General features: G+C 47.5%; 1 non-coding gene across 1 annotated transcript; it reads left to right on the top strand.

The window, feature by feature from the left end:
* The first annotated feature begins 819 nt into the window (after window positions 1-819).
* Trnas-gcu (transfer RNA serine (anticodon GCU)) lies at window positions 820-901 on the top strand. The gene has a single exon. It is a non-coding gene; the product is annotated as a tRNA-Ser (tRNA).
* The last annotated feature ends 15783 nt before the right edge of the window (window positions 902-16684 follow it).

The following is a 16684-nucleotide window of genomic DNA, read 5'->3' as shown; positions in this document are numbered from 1 at the left end:
GACTTCTCTTCCATGACGCCGTCCGGAAGACGTCCGGCATCAGCGCGGTCTCTCGCAGACGCGCGAGGGAGCAATTTCGCCTTGGCGCGTCTCGGTTGCGCAACGACACGCCGCCAAGCCGGATCAAGCGGCGGCTCTGTTTACGTCCTCGGTCCGATCGGGCAATGAAGCGCGGCAGCGTTAACATCGCGCACGGCCGATATTCGCATATATGTTACGCAAGCAGACGCCACCGCAGCCTGGCCGTTTTCGTCAAAAGGTCCCCGACGTGCCGTTATGAGCTGACAGGGAGCAGTTAGCCTCGCTGGTTATAATGTCAAGCTACTCGCGTCGACGGCCGCTCGCTGCCTGCACTGAAAGCGTGGGTGTTGTGCAAGCCGCTGCCTCGAATTTTACCCGCATTTGCAGAGAACGCGAGGGATATGCATTTTTTATCGGGACACAAGGCATCTGGGATACCAGTAATGCGGTGGGCTGTATAGGAGGCGCTGCATTTTAGGTCAATGCGAATTTTAGGTGATGGCGAAACTAGCCCAATCACGGACAACTCGGATGGTTCCTGAAGTTTTTAAAATCACCATGCATACTCAATCGTTTATATTACGACAAGAAGTGTCAGCGAGAGAAGCATGATTTTGTTCGGTCGTTCGAAACGGGACGGAAAATGTGTGGTGAACAAACGGGCTGTGACAAAACCGTCTCGGCTTTCGAAGCAGTTGGCTGGCTGCCACGAGACGCGGCTTCCTTATCGGGGCCACGTTTTCCGAAACACTTCTTTCTGTACTGCAGGCAAAACGTCGTAGGCACGCCGCCACCAGCGACGAGGTGGCCGAGTGGTTAAGGCGTTGGACTGCTAATCCAATGGGCTCTGCCCGCGTGGGTTCGAATCCCATCCTCGTCGAAAGACCTTTTTTTTCCCTGAGTGAAATAGGATTTTTACCATTCTCAAGGTGCATGTTACCAGTCACGCAAGAGAAATTTCTTCTGCACGGTGCATCTGGCACCGTGTAAACGACCCACTCGAGGCAGCGGTTTTCCCGGACGGCTGCGCTGTGCAGCCTCGCGAAGAAGTCCCAGGCGGGCAAGTGCGGTATGCGTTGTATCTACCGTGCTAGGATCACATGATTGCTCCCTCTCTCTCTCTACACACATGTACATACACATTTCTGCTTTCAGTAACGGTGCTCAACTGCACATTTCGGCCGCCTAGAAACGTTTCTTTATTTTCAGTTCCTTTTTTGTGTGTGTTTTCGTAGTCTCTGTTTTTTTTTTGTGTGTGTGTGGCCGCCTTTCCCTTTAACACACTACGGACCCGGTCTGTAGTTCCTTTCACAAGCTGCGTGCCACCGGTGGATGCTACACGGATCTCAGCAAAGCCACCCAACGAGCGCATGTAAATCACCGGGAGGTCCTGCCGGGGCCCGCTGGAGAACAGGGACAATGGGCGACGTCCCTCCGCTGGGCAGGTGTAACCTTGTCTCGGATGGTCGTGCAGCTTCGGCCGTGCTACATGCAGCTTGCCAAATGAGCCATAGGTTTCCGCCCGCCGGCAGTGGTGCAGTTACACCTCCGGAACAATCCTTTCCATCCTCCCTCGCAGTGTTCAATTTTTATCAACAAAGCCACTTAATACTGCGGCTATCTGTCTCTTTCGCCTACAAAAGAGCCAAAGCTGTCACTTCCTTTCGAATGAGAGGGTTCCTTCATAGCGTCAGGACCAGAAAACAAGTGCTGCGAATTATTGGGAATAAGGTGGGAGAGCGATTTTTTGATGGGAATCATTCTGTGGCGGGTCGACCACCAAAAAAGTGTGACGCCATACATTTTCAAAATAAATGCCCTATTGATCAACTTACCGCATGTAATCGTTTCAACGGAGCAAATGTAGATGTCGTGTGCGTTCAGCGTTGAAAAGGAACGATTGACAAAATTGGCAGATTGGCAGAGATAATTAGATGGATAAGAATGCGGTGGAGTGCATTCGGCATGCATTCTCAGATAATGAATATCAGCCTACCATTGTCCATGAAAAAGAAAGTGTATGACAGCAGCATCTTACCGGTACTCACCTTCGGGGCAGAAACTTGGAGGCTCACTAAATGGGTTCAACTTAAATTGAGGACGATCAGCGAGCAAAAATAGTGTATGGTCGGCTATAGAAAATCCTTTTTAGGGTTGTCTTTAGCTATTTGGCGGAATTATCTTTAGACGTTTCTATGGCTGTCTTTAGCGATTGGTATCGGCATTCCTATGGGTGTCTTTAGCTTCCTCTATAACCGGTTCTACGGCTGTCTTTAGCTATTCGTATTGACATTCCTATGGCTGTCTTTAGCATCTTCTATAGCCGGTTCTGTGGTTGCCTTTAAACATTCTTATCTACATTCCTATGGGTGTCTTTAGCTTCTTCTATAGCCGGTTCTATGGTTGTCTTTAGCTATTCGTATCGATATTCCTATGGGTGTCTTTAGCTTCCTCTATAGCTGGTTTTATGCCTGTCTTTAGCTCTTCTTTCGATATCGCTATGGCCATAGAAGAAGCTAAAGACACCCATAGGAATGTCGATAATAATCGTAAAGACAGCCATAGAAACGTCTAAAGATAATTGGGCCAAATAGCTAAAGACAACCATAAGAAGGATTTTCAATAGCCGACCACAAGATATTTTTGCATGGGCTGCAGCCAGAAGAGAATCCCCACTACTTGAAACACAGTGACAGCAGCAGCCGCTGAGAAATTATTAGCACGCTGCCATGCCGGCATATAGCCTTGCGGATCTCTAGAATTCTCCTGTGGCACTTAGGTTGTGTGCCTAGCGGCATTCTGTAATATATGCTCCGTGAACAATTCAGCGATATAGGAGGAGTACAAGGTTGCGATTGCAAACACTGCGCCAGTTTTCATTCACAAAGGCTTCAACACAGGAATTCAAGGAAAGTAAAACCAAGGGGTTTATTCATCCCATTCATTACACAAAGGGATACTTCTACGCTACTTCACTGCCAGAAACAGTTGTTCACATACGCCGATCGAAATACACAGCACACGCATTCCAACACTCTGGCTCACGCTTAATTTACTCGCTCGACAGCCATACTGCGCGGCACATTCCCCGCGAACGCCCGCCGAGACACAAATACCTACAGGTGCTGGGTAGTCCACAGAAAAGAGAGCACTCAGAAGTCGTTCATTACACGCAGTACTCAACTGACAAAGCTGCAAGTACGGTGGCTAAAATGGAAATGCACTCTTAATAAAACAATGAATACGGTCGCACATAATGTAATAATAAAAAACGTTTTCCAAGTCCGCTCAGTTAATTCCTTGTAAGTTTTTTCAGCTCGCGAAAAAACAATAATCTTTGTCACGTCACCGCGGCCAAATCTTCACTTCTGTGTACGTTGCAATGCCCATGTGATGCAGGGTAGTTTGGAAACGTATTCTTGAACACACAAAAAAAGTTCTACATTTCTCGTACAATACAGCCACTTCAGTTCGTAAGATCATTAACTCTGGAGTTTTGCGTACGATGAATTTCCTGTTGCGGTATCGCAGGTATCCATTTTCGCATGACTTGAAGTTGATGCTGAATTAATCGTAACACTGTCACCATAAACACCGAAATTTACGACAGCAAAAAGCGACACCTTTGCTTGGCGCCACACCATCTACACGAACACATTTCGGTCGAATCGTAAATTTCCAGCACCAGACAAGACGTGTCATGCCCGCGCTTATGAGCAAGGAGACGAAATGTGGCTGACTGAGTACATCCTGGTATAAGCAGGTCCATCCCGCTAGCAAATAGTGCGGAGGTACGTGCCCATCTTTCGACCTTTTTCTAACTTTTAAAGACGATAGTCTTTCTTGGGCTACTTAACCCCAGAAATTTTGGCCTGTCTGTATGTCTGTCTGTCTGCCTGTCCGTCTGTCTGTCTGTGACTCGATTCAGCCACCCGGCCAAAGCAAAGAAATGCCTGCGGAATAGTCTTATATAGTCACAGCTAAATCTACCCGTCTATGTCCGGTGTAATGTTCATACTTGTCAACATTGTTGAAGAAGAACAAGACATTACGCAAATATGAGACAACAAATCAATACAGAAGTGATATTTGCAGTGTTCCTTTATAAAGAAATCAAACATGCTTGACTTTTGCGAAATTAAATACTTCATCAACTGCAGAAAAAGAATTCACTCCGCCGTCGCCTGCTGTCGGCCGCGCCACTATAGCTTCTGGTGCCATTTTAAGAAATCAACCGGCAACAGTTACGCAAGGCTCCACTAGATAGGTTCCACGTTCTGCTTGCAACGCACGTGGAGTAGGGAAACGCGGTTCTATAAACGCTGAAGTAGGGCGCCTCGATTAACGCGCGTCTTCGCCGTACGGCAGCGTTCGCATCAAGACACCCGGTTTGGAGCAGTGGAACGCGGGAAATTTAAAATGATTTAAGCAAACCTTTGGCGTCTTTACCTTGGGAGGAGCGCGACGCAAGAGGAACAACATGAGAGGTGAGCGGGAAAGCAAAGGGAGGTATTTACTTCGCAAAAGCCGATAAAGACTATCGTCTTTTGACGACATTTGCAACGAAAGGAGCAGATACGCGGCCAATTCTCTGGTAATTATTTTTATTTGGTGATAACAACATCACTTAACGTTTTGTTTTCTTCGTCCTAAAAAACAGGAGTGTGTGGCCGTTGTGTGGTCTGCGCAAAAGTTTCGGCCATGTATACGGCCGACATTGCACAGTCGTCACGGACCATCACGCTCTGTGCTGGCTGTCTTCATTGAAAAACTTCTCGGGACGCCTGGGACGCTGGATTCTGCGATTGCAAGAGAACGACTTTACGGTTACCTGCAAATCTGGACTCAAGCACGTAGACGCAGACGCACTCTCGCTGTGCCCGCTGATGACGTCTTCAAACAACACCATCTGTTGCACCTGTCGACTATGCACCGGCTGACGACCGCCGCGACTTGGTCGATCATCAACGGGCAGACAGTTACTGCGGGAAAATAATGGATCGGCTCGCTGGTTCGACACGCCCACCGAATAGCCGCCTACGCCGCCAACTGCGGCAGTTCCTGCTCATAGACGGTGGACTGTATCGCAGAAACCACCACCCAAACGGCGCCACATGGGTCCCAGTTGTGCCTCGTTATCTCCAGAGTGGCGTCTCACAAGCTGTTCATGACGACGCCACCGCCGGCCACCGTGGCTTTCAAAAGACCTACGGCTGCGTTCGAGGTCGCTTCCTTTGGCCAGGACTCTCGACCAGTGTCGTGAAATACGTCGCATCTTGTTCTCCCTGTCAGCAGCGAAAGCGCTCTACAGCACCCCCTGTCGGTCTCCTCCAGCCTGTTCCGTGTCCTACTACTCCGTTTAAAGTGGTCGGTATTGATTTGTATGGGCCCTTACCGACGACATCCTCTGGTCACCGCTGTGTCGTCACGGCTGTTGATCACTTGACTCGCTACGCGGAGACAGCGCCACTTCCCTCGGCTAGCGCTGGCGACGCCGCTGCCTTCTTTTTGCGCAGCAGCCTGCTACGACATGGAGCCCCTCACGTACTGTTAAGTGACCGGGGCAAGATGTTTCTATCTGAGATCATTCCCGAAGTACTTCGTGCCTCTAATACCTCGCACAAAATTACATCAAGCTACCATCCACAAACGAACGGGCTCACCGAACGTTTTCACCGCACGCTCTCTGACATGATATCACTGTACATACACCATGACCACCGAAATTGGGACACTATATTACCTTCAGTCACCTTCGCCTATAACACGGTAGTTCAAAGCACTACAGGATACGCGCCTTTCTACCTTGTCTACGGCCGTCATCCACCGCACGTACTTGATACGTGTTCCTTTACCGCTCCTGTGTCCGCTTTGTTCCGGGAACCCGGAACAATTCGTGTCTCGGATCGACCACTGTCGGCGACTGGCTCGCATGCGCACAGAAGCAAGCCAACAAGACCGCAAAGACCGCTACGACGCTGTTCGTCAGTCCGTCTCTTTCCGACCTGGTGACGAAGTCTTGGTCTGGACACCAATTCGCTCTCCAGGCGTGTGCGAAAAATTCCTACACCGCTTCCTCGCTCGTTACACGGTTCTTGAGGCTACCACTCCTGTGAACTATCGCGTCGCCCCCGTTTGTGAAAGTTCGGACCGCCGTCATCACGGCACGGAGATTGTCCACGTTTCCCGCCTCAAGGCTTTCCACCGGCGTAATCCGCAGTAAACGTGAGCAGGCGGCCGCTACCGTCCCGGTAGGGGGGGGGGGGGGGTATTAATGTGAGGCCAGTAGTAACCTGGTTTGTAGAAGTTCGGACAGCTGAATGCAACGTCCGAGTGGAATGCAATCATAACTATCACCCGGTTGCGGCCGTGGCTTCTTCATCTCTGGATATACTCATCATCACCGATCCTACCGCCCTCTCGAACTATCAATAAACCAATCAATCAATCAAAGTTTTTTATTGTACTGTACATAAATACACCTGTATCATAATCGGTAACCTTTAAGGCATAAAGTTGGGCTAGTTGGTTATCTGACTGCATTTTACTAGCGAAAAATAGACGCGGACGAAGAAGAAGTACACAGGACACTCACTAGACTACAACTGAAATTTTACTTAGCGTCCGTGACACAAAGAAAGATAACATATCACCACGACCTGCCTCTACACATCCCCACACACGCCAGCCTATGTGTCACACATGCGCCCTCGTAGGTAGCATATCTCCTTATCTGTAAGAGTGATTGAAGGGGTGCTCACACAATTAACTCCTTCCCTGTAGATCTGAAATGCCTCGTTAATCTCGCGACTAGTTTGGTCACGTCCAGATCCTAAAACACGTGTTTTATCGAACGCCGGCGTACAATCAGGGCACCGCCTGCAATGATCAGCCAGATGGCCTACCGCCGCAAGCGACGAAACTGCTGCACGGTGCTCTCTCAGCCTGTCGTTTAAACACCGCCCCGTCTGTCCCACGTAGCATTTGCCACAGGACAGCGGAATGCGGTAGATGACACCTTCTTTGCAAGTGACAAACCTGGTGCCATGTTTTTTGGTGCAAGCTTGGCGTGGCTTCTCGTTTACGGCGGGGCACATCCTCATCAGCTTGCCAGGCGCGGTGGCCAGCACTTCCACGCCGCATTTTTCCCACACTTTTTTGAGGCGGTGCGTGAGCTCATGTACGTATGGCACGGCTACACGGCTACGCGTCGCAACCTCTCCCGGTTGGCGTCTTCTTCCCTTAAAGGGCCCTTACCGGCTTTAACCTCCTTGATGAGGCTTTCTGCGACCGAAGCCACCAACTCCAAAGGGAAGCCCGCTTGCGTCAGACGAGCCACTTGAGCTTGCACACTACCAGATACCTTGTGAGCGCACGACTTCTGGAGGACACATATATATATATATATATATAGTATAAGTAAAGAGTCGGATACACAGCAAGAACAATAACAAACAATGTTTACTTACGTAGCGGCAATGGGACTTGCCTTCATCAGAGTAAAGTTACATGATTATGGTGTCGCAAACATTGAACCCATTTCTTATATAGGTTTGCATAAAACTGTAAGAAGGAATGGAAAATGTTTCGCAAATGGAGAGTGTGCATACAGTCAGGCTACGCCTACGTTACAACATCAACCAACAAACAAACAAACAAACAAAAAAAAAAAAAGGGGGGGGGGGGGAGCAAGAGAGAGAAAAAGGGGTCGTGTTAACAATGCAGCGTTCAAGGTTGCACCATGACGGGTCAACGTATGCCGCGCGGGTTGCAAGTTCAGACAATGGGGGAAAATGGTCAACCGCGGTTTGTAAAGAAAGGGAAGAGTATACAGCAAGGTATTCAGTGGCTGGGGAGACTGGTTCTAGGGAAAGCGAAGATGGGTGTGCCCCCCGCGGATGAAGAAAATAGATAGGGTGCACAAAAGAGCATTTCACAGAAGCTAGCAATCGAACAGGAAATAGGTAGGGTCACAAAAGGTTAAACATGAATAGATCACAAAGAGTTAAACATTCTTAAGTGGTGGTGGGAACGAGGCCTCCTTCTCCCGGACAAATGGCATTGTTGAGCCGCATTAAGCTAACAAAGCAGCTGTATTAGGAGAGTTTCTGCGAATTCTGGTGGCAAACTCGAGGGTAGGAATAATGAACATAGTTATAAAAATTATGAAGCCGCTAAGTTTATTCGAGGGATAAGCACGTTAATTTTCCGTAACTTTCATTAATTCCAAGTGTGGCTGACCCAAACTTATAAATGAGATAAGATTCCCGAACCTCGCGGTCGTGGTGCGTTTTGAAGGCGGATTCTAAAATCGTTGCTCTAAGATGATCAAATGCATGCCCGGGACTGTTCACATGTCTTGACAGGGGCAAATAAGGGCAGCTTTTTGCATGAGAGCGGTGATTATTGAACCGTATTCGGAAGGGCGTTTCAGTTTGGCCGATATATTGTTGCCTACAAACAGTGCACTCTAGAAGATATACGACATTAGCGGAGTCACAGTTAAAGTTACCTTTTATATTTACGTAGTAGTCTGAAGCCGTGCTGGTGGCGCGCTGTGTAGTGGTCATGTGTGGGCATACTTTACATCGGGGTTTATTGCAGGGCATGCAGCCAGTAGTTGCCGGTCGGTTGATACGAGAGTTAGTAAGAAAGTCCCCTAAATTCTTATTACGCCGGTAGACAACGCGTGGTGGTTCGGGGAATATGCTTTTTAAGCGGTCACTTTGCATTAGGATATTGTGATGTTTTTTTAGCACGGTTGACACTCTTGGAGCGGAGGATGAGTGGGTTAAAACTAAGTTAGTTTGCGGGTTCCCGTTCGGGGCTTTTTTCTTACAGATTTCGTTACGGTCTAATTGGTTGGCTCGCACAATAGCGTCGTCGATAACTTTTTCCGGGTATTTTTTATTCAGGAGGGAGGTCTTGAGTTCTCGACAGTTTGAGTCAAAGTCGGCTTGGTTTGAGCAAATTCTCCTAAATCGGTGGGCTTGGCTGTAAGGTATTGCTGTCTTGCAGTGTCTGACATGGCTACTTCGGAAGTGCAAATACTGCCGCGTGTCTGTCGGTTTTCTATACAGTTTAGTTTGAAGCCGACCTTGGAAGGTAGTAACGGTGACGTCCAGAAAGTTTACACTGTGTTCCGAATAGGAATGAGCAAGGGAAATACTAGGATGGGCTAGATTAAATGCCTCAATGAAGGTGAGGAGTTCCGCCTCACCGTGTTGCCAGATCATGAATATGTCATCAATATACCTTTTATAGTACATTGGCTTTAAATTTTGGGTGTCAAGAAAGTTTGATTCGAGGTGAGCCATAAAGATATTAGCGTAGTTAGGTCCGATTCGAGTTCCCATTGACGTTCCGCTGACTTGCACGTAATGAACTCCGTCGAACTCAAAATTGTTAAGTTCAAGAATAAGCCTAAGGAATGTTTGGAGAGCAGAAGAATCGATAGGTTTGTCGCACGATGACTGCTCATACGCAAGGGATACAGCGGCGATGCCATCTTCATGGGGGATGTTAGTATACAGTGACGCAACATCAAGGGTGACTAGAAGGCAGTTATCAGGAATTTCAATTTTTGAGATGTCTGAGAGAAAGTCATTGGTATCCTTAATGAAGGAGGGAAAGCTGGGCGGAATGTCGCAAATGAGATTATCCACATAGCGCGAGAGGTTTTCGGTAACAGTGCCAATGCCAGAAACAATGGGGCGCCCTGGGTTGTTCACCTTGTGAATCTTTGGGAGAAGATAGAATTTACCGGCTACTGGGCTTAAGGGGATCAGGGAACGAGCCGTGGTTTCATTTATTGTTTTATTTTTAACAAGCTCAGCAAGTTTATCTTTGACAATTTGCTTATAATCTTGAGTGGGATCATTGGGTAGTGCTTTATAGAACGTCGATACTGATAGTTGCTTATTGGCCTCGTTAACATAGTCGGTTTTGTCAAGGATTACGATTGCGCCTCCCTTGTCGGCAGGTTTAATAATTATGTCGGGACAGCTTGCGAGTTCCTCTAGGGCTTTCTTTTCGTTGGTAGTCATGTTGTGGCGGAAAGAATTTTGTGTTTGGTATGCTTTTCGCACATCGCGTTGGACAGCTTTGATGTACATGTCGAGGCAACTATCACGCTGTGTGGGAGGGGTCCAGTGCTTATAGCTAGGTAGGGTTCTGCGGGCTTCTTCCGTCGCGGGGTGATCGTAGAAGTATTCTCGTAGCCTCATGTTTCTGGCGAAGTTATCTAAGTCCTTAAAAAGTTGAAATTCATCAAAACCACCAGTAGCCGGGCAAAAGTTTAGGCCCTTTGACAAGACGTTCATCTGAGCTGGGGAGAGGGTTATGCTTGAAAGGTTCATTACATTCCCGGTAAGGTTTTCTTTTGTGACGGCAGGCGAGGGAAAAATATTAGTACAGTGGTTTATTTGAACTGTTTGGGGTGCAGTAGTCGAAGCATTTATTACAGTCGTAGTGACATTATCGGCCGTATTGTCAGAGTTGGGGCAGTTACTAGTGCCGGAGCTTGTTAGGTTCTTACGCATGTGGCCAGTGTTAGAAATCTTATCTCGGTTAAACTTTCGGGCTTTTGTTCGGGATATGGCGGAGGCCGTCTTAGACTCGTAGTTGCTTAAAAGGTTCAACTCTCTTTTGCTTAGTCCCTGACTAAGTAGTTCCTCTTTCTTTCGGAGAGAATGGGCCGTAGTTTCGTAGTGATTGAGGATTATTTCAGTTAATTGTAAAGATGCTTTATCGAGTACCTGTTTCCACTTATTCATGTTGGACGGGGAGAGTTCGGTAGTAGCAGGTTTTATTCTAATCCTAAGACCCCTGGGAGCGACCGCGGCAGTCAAGTACTGTGCAAGAGCGGAAACGTGCAATTCGGAACGTACGCGCTTTTCGGTGATTTTTCTTAGCTTTAAAAACTGTCTTGAAACGGGGAAGGAGGCCGCGTTACCTGTTTTTTCGTGTTGTAGTCAGTTGCTGCTATGCCGATTCTTTCGAAGGTTGTAAGGGCATGTGGCACGGAGGGCTGGATTTTGGACCCCGGAAGGTCCGGCGGACGCGCTGCTGTTGGTTTTCGTGGGCTCGGCGGTCGCTGAAGATGCGGAGGTTGGGCGTGGCATGCTGTTGGTGCGGCGCCGGTCAGGGAGCTTCTTAGTGTCGCCGCGAGCGTTTCCTCGGGGCGTTGTGGCCGCTGCAGGTTTGCCAGTAGGGGTTGGCATGTCGCTGGCGCGACGCTCGTCCGTGGACTTCGGGGTTGGGGCGCTGGCGCTCGCCCGGGGCGCCGTGGTTGTGGTGGATCTGGGGGGCGGTGGCGGTGGGCTGCTGGCACGACACTGCTCCGGGGTCCTTACACTGGATAGAATTCCCACCACTGCCTCCAATTCTATCCAGTGTAAGGACCCCGGAGCAGTGTCGTGCCAGCAGCCCACCGCCACCGCCCCCCAGATCCACCACAACCACGGCGCCCCGGGCGAGCGCCAGCGCCCCAACCCCGAAGTCCACGGACGAGCGTCGCGCCAGCGACATGCCAACCCCTACTGGCAAACCTGCAGCGGCCACAACGCCCCGAGGAAACGCTCGCGGCGACACTAAGAAGCTCCCTGACCGGCGCCGCACCAACAGCATGCCACGCCCAACCTCCGCATCTTCAGCGACCGCCGAGCCCACGAAAACCAACAGCAGCGCGTCCGCCGGACCTTCCGGGGTCCAAAATCCAGCCCTCCGTGCCACATGCCCTTACAACCTTCGAAAGAATCGGCATAGCAGCAACTGACTACAACACGAAAAAACAGGTAACGCGGCCTCCTTCCCCGTTTCAAGACAGTTTTTAAAGCTAAGAAAAATCACCGAAAAGCGCGTACGTTCCGAATTGCACGTTTCCGCTCTTGCACAGTACTTGACTGCCGCGGTCGCTCCCAGGGGTCTTAGGATTAGAATAAAACCTGCTACTACCGAACTCTCCCCGTCCAACATGAATAAGTGGAAACAGGTACTCGATAAAGCATCTTTACAATTAACTGAAATAATCCTCAATCACTACGAAACTACGGCCCATTCTCTCCGAAAGAAAGAGGAACTACTTAGTCAGGGACTAAGCAAAAGAGAGTTGAACCTTTTAAGCAACTACGAGTCTAAGACGGCCTCCGCCATATCCCGAACAAAAGCCCGAAAGTTTAACCGAGATAAGATTTCTAACACTGGCCACATGCGTAAGAACCTAACAAGCTCCGGCACTAGTAACTGCCCCAACTCTGACAATACGGCCGATAATGTCACTACGACTGTAATAAATGCTTCGACTACTGCACCCCAAACAGTTCAAATAAACCACTGTACTAATATTTTTCCCTCGCCTGCCGTCACAAAAGAAAACCTTACCGGGAATGTAATGAACCTTTCAAGCATAACCCTCTCCCCAGCTCAGATGAACGTCTTGTCAAAGGGCCTAAACTTTTGCCCGGCTACTGGTGGTTTTGATGAATTTCAACTTTTTAAGGACTTAGATAACTTCGCCAGAAACATGAGGCTACGAGAATACTTCTACGATCACCCCGCGACGGAAGAAGCCCGCAGAACCCTACCTAGCTATAAGCACTGGACCCCTCCCACACAGCGTGATAGTTGCCTCGACATGTACATCAAAGCTGTCCAACGCGATGTGCGAAAAGCATACCAAACACAAAATTCTTTCCGCCACAACATGACTACCAACGAAAAGAAAGCCCTAGAGGAACTCGCAAGCTGTCCCGACATAATTATTAAACCTGCCGACAAGGGAGGCGCAATCGTAATCCTTGACAAAACCGACTATGTTAACGAGGCCAATAAGCAACTATCAGTATCGACGTTCTATAAAGCACTACCCAATGATCCCACTCAAGATTATAAGCAAATTGTCAAAGATAAACTTGCTGAGCTTGTTAAAAATAAAACAATAAATGAAACCACGGCTCGTTCCCTGATCCCCTTAAGCCCAGTAGCCGGTAAATTCTATCTTCTCCCAAAGATTCACAAGGTGAACAACCCAGGGCGCCCCATTGTTTCTGGCATTGGCACTGTTACCGAAAACCTCTCGCGCTATGTGGATAATCTCATTTGCGACATTCCGCCCAGCTTTCCCTCCTTCATTAAGGATACCAATGACTTTCTCTCAGACATCTCAAAAATTGAAATTCCTGATAACTGCCTTCTAGTCACCCTTGATGTTGCGTCACTGTATACTAACATCCCCCATGAAGATGGCATCGCCGCTGTATCCCTTGCGTATGAGCAGTCATCGTGCGACAAACCTATCGATTCTTCTGCTCTCCAAACATTCCTTAGGCTTATTCTTGAACTTAACAATTTTGAGTTCGACGGAGTTCATTACGTGCAAGTCAGCGGAACGTCAATGGGAACTCGAATCGGACCTAACTACGCTAATATCTTTATGGCTCACCTCGAATCAAACTTTCTTGACACCCAAAATTTAAAGCCAATGTACTATAAAAGGTATATTGATGACATATTCATGATCTGGCAACACGGTGAGGCGGAACTCCTCACCTTCATTGAGGCATTTAATCTAGCCCATCCTAGTATTTCCCTTGCTCATTCCTATTCGGAACACAGTGTAAACTTTCTGGACGTCACCGTTACTACCTTCCAAGGTCGGCTTCAAACTAAACTGTATAGAAAACCGACAGACACGCGGCAGTATTTGCACTTCCGAAGTAGCCATGTCAGACACTGCAAGACAGCAATACCTTACAGCCAAGCCCACCGATTTAGGAGAATTTGCTCAAACCAAGCCGACTTTGACTCAAACTGTCGAGAACTCAAGACCTCCCTCCTGAATAAAAAATACCCGGAAAAAGTTATCGACGACGCTATTGTGCGAGCCAACCAATTAGACCGTAACGAAATCTGTAAGAAAAAAGCCCCGAACGGGAACCCGCAAACTAACTTAGTTTTAACCCACTCATCCTCCGCTCCAAGAGTGTCAACCGTGCTAAAAAAACATCACAATATCCTAATGCAAAGTGACCGCTTAAAAAGCATATTCCCCGAACCACCACGCGTTGTCTACCGGCGTAATAAGAATTTAGGGGACTTTCTTACTAACTCTCGTATCAACCGACCGGCAACTACTGGCTGCATGCCCTGCAATAAACCCCGATGTAAAGTATGCCCACACATGACCACTACACAGCGCGCCACCAGCACGGCTTCAGACTACTACGTAAATATAAAAGGTAACTTTAACTGTGACTCCGCTAATGTCGTATATCTTCTAGAGTGCACTGTTTGTAGGCAACAATATATCGGCCAAACTGAAACGCCCTTCCGAATACGGTTCAATAATCACCGCTCTCATGCAAAAAGCTGCCCTTATTTGCCCCTGTCAAGACATGTGAACAGTCCCGGGCATGCATTTGATCATCTTAAAGCAACGATTTTAGAATCCGCCTTCAAAACGCACCACGACCGCGAGGTTCGGGAATCTTATCTCATTTATAAGTTTGGGTCAGCCACACTTGGAATTAATGAAAGTTACGGAAAATTAACGTGCTTATCCCTCGAATAAACTTAGCGGCTTCATAATTTTTATAACTATGTTCATTATTCCTACCCTCGAGTTTGCCACCAGAATTCGCAGAAACTCTCCTAATACAGCAGCTTTGTTAGCTTAATGCGGCTCAACAATGCCATTTGTCCGGGAGAAGGAGGCCTCGTTCCCACCACCACTTAAGAATGTTTAACTCTTTGTGATCTATTCATGTTTAACCTTTTGTGACCCTACCTATTTCCTGTTCGATTGCTAGCTTCTGTGAAATGCTCTTTTGTGCACCCTATCTATTTTCTTCATCCGCGGGGGGCACACCCATCTTCGCTTTCCCTAGAACCAGTCTCCCCAGCCACTGAATACCTTGCTGTATACTCTTCCCTTTCTTTACAAACCGCGGTTGACCATTTTCCCCCATTGTCTGAACTTGCAACCCGCGCGGCATACGTTGACCCGTCATGGTGCAACCTTGAACGCTGCATTGTTAACACGACCCCTTTTTCTCTCTCTTGCTCCCCCCCCCCCCCCTTTTTTTTTTTGTTTGTTTGTTTGTTTGTTGGTTGATGTTGTAACGTAGGCGTAGCCTGACTGTATGCACACTCTCCATTTGCGAAACATTTTCCATTCCTTCTTACAGTTTTATGCAAACCTATATAAGAAATGGGTTCAATGTTTGCGACACCATAATCATGTAACTTTACTCTGATGAAGGCAAGTCCCATTGCCGCTACGTAAGTAAACATTGTTTGTTATTGTTCTTGCTGTGTATCCGACTCTTTACTTATACTATTTCTGCGCGCTTTGTGAGTTTATCTTTCTCTAGATTTATATATATATATATATATATATATATATATATATATATATATATATATATATATATATATATATATATATATATATATATATATATATATATATATATATATATATATATGTGTATATAGCACATCAGAAATGGGAAATGAGGGGCTCGGTGAATTCTAACAGAAATAAGGATTGGCAGTCAAGAAAACCTCGGAAAGCAAAGAGGGGAATGCGGTCGCCGGGTGGGATCCGAACCCACGACCTCCAGAATACTGGTCTCGTGCGAGAGAGAGAGAGAGAGAGAGAGAGAGAGAGAGAGAGAGAGAGAGAGAGAGAGAGAGAGAGAGAGAGAGAGAAGAGCTATTATGAAAATGACGAAACGAAAAATTAGGCTTTTAAAATTAGGTTGTAAAAAGAGCCATTCCTTTTTATAGAAAAAGAAACATACACGCAGTGCCACCAATGCAGAAATCAGCAATGCTAACGTGATTGACATGTGTCTCATCCAGCAGGACACAGAGACACAGGACGCAGGCTTCTACCGGACCCTCGTGTCTTGCGCCTACGAGCAGCGACACGCGTGAAATTTCCGATGTACCTGTGCTCGCAAATTAACTGCCACGCAAGGCTCGTTAGAGGAACTATTCAATTTACTCAATTCGCTGTTTTTATGTGCCCTGAGTGGCGCCTATTGCACGGTTGTGAAAACTTCGCATTATGACGCTAATAAAGGAGGTAATTTAAACCATAATATTATCTTTTAATGCCTACCGGTGAATGTTGGTCAAGGCAACAGTTTGGTTTCTTTATTTTCTTAAAAAAAAATTTATTTCACCTCTAATTTCAGGATGCCTTTGTTCAACTTCTTTTCATTGCAAACACAAAGGATTTGCGGTGATGCGCGACATGATCTACGCGCATTTCTGCTCTCTTACAGGTGGCACTTTAACTCTCATATTCTTAAATTACAGTGGATACTGATCCCTATATTGTCGTTTTTCACTCGATATTTCGTATGGTTCATTGGCTCATGGGGACGGACGTAGTTACCCACAAAGCCCGTATCTGCGCTTTCAGTGCTTGTCGCAGGAACAAGGTTGGTGTGGCTGAGCACCCGTATGCAGAAGCCAGCTCAATGCGCGTCCCCTGCCCTGAACCCCCTCTCGTATTCGTATTTGATTGCGCTGCTTTTGTTTCGTGTCTGTGTCACTGGGGCCAACCCTGGTTCAAAGCGAGATTATGAATACGGCCTAGAAAACGAATTCATGTAACTTTGACACCACTGCAGCTAATCTGAAAGCAATTGAG

This window comes from Haemaphysalis longicornis, unplaced genomic scaffold (genome assembly GCF_048455015.1).
Source record: "Haemaphysalis longicornis isolate Haplotype H1 unplaced genomic scaffold, Haemaphysalis longicornis Haplotype H1 scaffold_2, whole genome shotgun sequence".
Lineage (NCBI taxonomy): Eukaryota > Metazoa > Arthropoda > Arachnida > Ixodida > Ixodidae > Haemaphysalis > Haemaphysalis longicornis.
This window is presented reverse-complemented; position numbering and strand designations above follow the sequence as displayed.